We start from the raw sequence: 5325 nt of genomic DNA on the forward strand, positions 1-5325 counted from the left end.
TTTTTTAAAGTATTTAATTGACTAGGTAATCGTTCCAAAAGTTCTTCGATTAGGGTGACTAAACATTTTTGACAGTCTTTTAATATGCTTCTCAAGTCAAGTTTAGCACACAGTTCATTAGCCTCTTCTGTAAAATTATCATGGAAAACTAAGTTTTGTAAATTTTTATAACTGGAAAAAATTTATTTGAAGGGGAAAAATCGCCAATGGCGATTTCCTAAATTTTTACGCGCAAATATCCAAAAAAAAGTCGCCAAATTGGCGCGAAATCGCCAAATCTGGACACTCTAGCCCGAAATCAAAAATCAGCTGCTTCACTTTTTCTTGCTTTTGCGACTTGTGAAGCTTGGAAAACAGTTAAAGTTTATTCAATTAAAATTTCAATTTAGCTTAATCACTACTTTTTCATTTCACATCCTCAAGTTCATTTGCAAAATATGGAAAATACATCAAATATTTGGCGAGCTTTCATTTGCGAGAATCTAAAAGAAAGAAAAAATGATTTTATGTGTATTTATCTTATATGGCTTATCAAATTACCAAATACCTACATATGTACGTTTTCTGAAACTGTGGTTTAAATTTTTGTGTTTTATAAATTTTGCTTTTGGATGTAAACAGACAATAGCTGTTATGGCAATTTGACCTTGTGACGAGGAAAAAGGCATTTACGATCTAAAAGTGGAACGTATTCGCTCCTTTTACCCATATTTCTAGCTTTCTGTGCTGTTTTAGGCACCCGCGAGCTCGTGTAGAACAAACCTACTGTCTTCAAGGAAGATCTGGAGATGCAGTTACATCGATTCGACGCACATGAAAGAACCTGATAAGCGCTCTGTGGGTTTACGCACTTAGTAATTTTGTTTCTCCAACAAGATCAGCTCAGATCAAAACATGGTTTCGGTCTCACAAAAACAATACGATAGCCTGGCCAGCCAGCACAGTGCTACCGTATTTCCCGCAGGCAAAAGTTGCAGTTTGTTAAATCAGTCTTTATTAAGCTAAGACGACCGCTTGGCTGTCTGAAAAGTTAACTAAAAACGCGACTTTAACAAATTTCAAGATTTTGTTTGGAGCACGGTGGATTTCCTGGCCATTGCTGCTGAATTTTTTGATATGAAACATATGCTGTTTCAATACTTACATACATACATAGTACGTATGTGTATCATGCGGTTTGTGCAAAATTATTTCAATCATACTTATACACCCTTTATTTAACTTCACGCCGTTTGCACACACGTGAGTAAAATAATGACTTCTAAGTAGACATTTAGAGATAAATGGTCATAAACATAATTTCCAAAAAAAAAAAAAAACATTTACATTGATTGACTGCTTCAATCTTTGCAATTTGCATACTACATTTTTATAAGTAAAAAATGCATATATGTGCGTCCTTTTAGAACACGATTTTTACGAGAAATCATTAACTTCTCAAAAGCTACTAAGAATGCAATACGAGCTGGGGTTATACTGAGTATACATATATATATCTAGTATGTATGTACATAAATGCACCTAATATTTTATTAAAAAAATTTCTTCATTCTTAAAAAAATATTTCATTTAATTAATACTTTATTAATGGCCATCTTTCTCTCATAGCATAGTTTTCAAGATCCACTTTTGTCAATAACGGTGTTGTCGAAAAATGGTAAGCAAGTTGTTGATTACATTCCAGATTATCCTATCTCACAGCCAGAATAAATAGAATGCGTTTGAAATACATGGTTACATATTGTCAGGAACGTTATAAAGAATAAGTAAAAAAAAAATATCAAACGTTCAGAATGAATAAAGAAATGTAGCCTATGATTTTTTTTTACAAAAATGGGGTGATTACTTTTTACATTAGAAATCACTGTTTCTGAGATCCCTATGTATGTACATATAAGCACTAGGATGATCCAAAAAAAGTAAATCCAAAATTGAAATGCTCTCACTCCTTAGGATTGTTCTATATTAAAAAACTATATCCCGGTTTTTTATCTCGAAATCAAAAATATATCGCACTCTTAAAGCGCTCAAAATTTTCTATGTATTTTTATATGGGTAAAAACAATTTTCCCTGGAAATGGTAATGAAATTTTGTCGGCCTGTGTTATTTTTAATGAGTCGAAGTTTCTACTTGTCGTAAGATTTTTTTATTAGCTAGCTTTAAGGGCTACTGGCCCATTTAGTTGTCAAGAACACAAAACCTTCTCGTAAGAAATCAATAAATATTTCCAATTAACGTAAATCATCAGTGGGTGCAAATTTTAGTCAATTTTTTTTTACTATGCGCGTTTAGCATAATAGGATTCTACGTTTAATTCTAAGCAAACTTGCCGAAGAAACCGTGGGTCTAAAATCAATTTGGAGTTTGTCAAAACTCGAAGAAAATGTTAAAATTTTCACAAAGTATTTCGCTGATGGAAGCTTTAAGAAAAATATGGGTGCAGAAATGGATTTCTCATACCAAAATACCACTTATAGCATGTCTTTATACAAAATTGGAGCACTTATTTACGACACTACAGCAAAATTCTAAGAAACCTATTTTCGCAATTGGGCAAACTGATTTTAGACCCATGGTTTGTTCGACAAATTTTCTTAGAATTGCACGTAGAATCCTTCTGTGCTATACGCGCATAGTCGAAAAAATCTCCCATACAAATTGACCCGCCCTAAATTACATACATATGTACTACCTTTGCAGATTTCTACAGGACATTAGCCCGTCCTGTTTCACTTGTCCTAAACCCGTAGACGTCGTCCCGGAAAAAAATCAAACATGCGCTGATTCATATTTACGCGCTTAGGTAACATAAGTTTGAAAGTGAACTGAACTTTCACTTCTCGCCGTAAATTTGTGTTTAGTTGATTGTTTAAATATATCAAAATGAAAATTATAGAAAAGAAAGAAGGTCCAGCTGGCTTGTACAATGCCTGATAACCTCGATCGAATGTGCTGCAGTACCCGTACTTACACCTGCTATACTTGCAGCTTTTTGTGCCATTTACAACTCGCCCATACAATTTCGCAGCCAAATGAACTCAGGTGTAACACTTTATGGTTCCAAAAAGCAGCAAAAAATAGTGAATAAAAACCACAACAACCGTTGTTACTAAGCTGCTCTAAAAATCTGCAACTTCATGGCCCGAAGAGATTCGATTACTCTATTATTGTAGCCACATATGTTTGTTTATATGTATGTACACAAGTGTGTACAAAAGCTTGGCTGCCTAAGAGTCTGCAGCGGTTTCAATTTTATTGGCAATGATGTAACCAGCCAATCAGACAGGTTTGGTTGGTCACCTCGATGCACTAGTCTTACCGGCAACGCCACGTGCAGCACTCGATGCTAACTCAGTCAGTGTGGTAGGCAGCAATTTTGATTTGTTTCCAGGCATTAGCCTTTGAAAAGCCTATACTCACTTTGGTCATATCAAAACGTGTAATTTGGCCACTAAATTTTCGGTTGCCACGGCCATACTCAACAACTGGACAAGCAGGTATTTCCTTCAAGACGAGGAGCACTTTGCGATGGTGATGTAGGACAACTGACGTTTTAACCAGGAAATTACTTGTTGATACTGGCTGAACTTTATTGCCTATTTTCTGCTCGTACATGCTCGTGTGTATTTACATATATTTATTCGCAATATAAAGTGATACCGACAATAAATAAACCGCCATGGCTGTATTAGTGTTGGGAAAGTGAATCATATCTCCGCTCAAAATTTGTTCGAATTGTCCTTTTTGCGACGTGTTTCCTAATAAGACAGGTAGGAATATCCTAAATAACCCTAAGATCAGAATGCCATCCTCTCTCCTGTCTTAAAATAAAAGAAAACTTGTAAAAAATAATGAAATCCTAACAGGTCTATTCTGCGCTGGTAACAAAATATTTTTGTAACCGGTAAATGAAGTTCATATCAATTACACTGGATCACAAGTTTTGGTTTTGTTTTTGTTCTCCAGACGCCACTATCCAATTCCTATGTAGAATTGCTCAGTGATTCCGAAAATCGAATCGAATTTTTATGGATACGTTTTCGAGATATTTGCAATTTACCTTTATTCATCTTAAAACAAAAAGTGGTTCCCCTTAATCACATATATCTTACAAACTAATTAAATAATCGTAACACAAAACACGGAAAACGAAAGGTAATGCAATTCCCCATAAAACGAATGAAAGCCTGTTTCTTAACAAACAAAACGGAGCTACCAATGAAGAAAATCGATTGATAAATAAGAAATCACTGAGTGGTCAAATGAAAGTGCGCAAGGATTTTTTTATGCGCATACTCAAATTTATTTTACAATAAATGCATGGTGTAGTGGAAAGCAGTGCGCGCTTCCACTCCGCAGCGCCTGGGTTCAAGCCCTGGTCAAAGCAACATCGCAAAAAAATGTAGAAAAAAGGTTTTTTCTTAACAGCGATCGCCCCTCGGCAGGCAATGGCAAACCCCCGAGTGTGTTTCTGCCATGAAAATAGCTTCTCATTAAAATACAATCGCCGTTCGGAGTCGGCGTAAAACTGTAGGTGCCTCCTCTTTGTGTGACAACATCAAGGCGCACGCCACAAATCGGAGGAAAAGCTCGGCCAATCACTAACATATGTGTAAGCGCCAATCTATTGTTATTATTATTATTATTATTAAATGCATGTGGTTTTTATAAACAACTAATTGATTGGCAACAAAATTAACAACCTTTTAAATTTAGTGCAAAATCTCTTGGCAAAAAAAAACATCCATATAATTTTTATACCCGAGCGCACTCGTGCACAAGGATATTATAACTTTGTTCACATAACGGTTGTTTGTAACAGCCAAAAAGAATCGAGATAGATATAGACAAATGTATACATAAATGATCAGAATGAAATGAGAAGTCGATTAAGCTATGTCTGTCTGTCTGTCCGTCCGTCCGTTCATCCGTGTACACGATAACTCGAGCAAGAATTGAGATATCTCAACGAAATTTGGTACGTAGATAAGCTTTTACCCAAGGTAGGCTGGTATTAAAAATGGGCGAAATCGAACCGTAACCACGCCCACATCCCATATAATGGTAGTTTTCTGAAATACGAAAACTGCGATATTTTAGTAACTACTGAAGCTTATTCACTGAAAATTGATATTTACAACGATTTTTAGACGTAAAATAAGAATATTAAAATTTTTTAAAAAATGGGCGTAGCCACGCCCACTTATGGCTGTACCAATTTCTTCCAAACTTGGCACAGTTGTTGGCCTTGGCACAACATACCAAATGGCTGAAACTGATAAAATCGGACAATGACCACGCCCACATCCCATATAACGGCAATT

This window comes from Rhagoletis pomonella, unplaced genomic scaffold (assembly GCF_013731165.1).
Source record: "Rhagoletis pomonella isolate Grant_MI unplaced genomic scaffold, Rhpom_1.0 Rhpom_scaffold_00013, whole genome shotgun sequence".
In the NCBI taxonomy this organism is placed as follows: Eukaryota; Metazoa; Arthropoda; class Insecta; order Diptera; family Tephritidae; genus Rhagoletis; species Rhagoletis pomonella.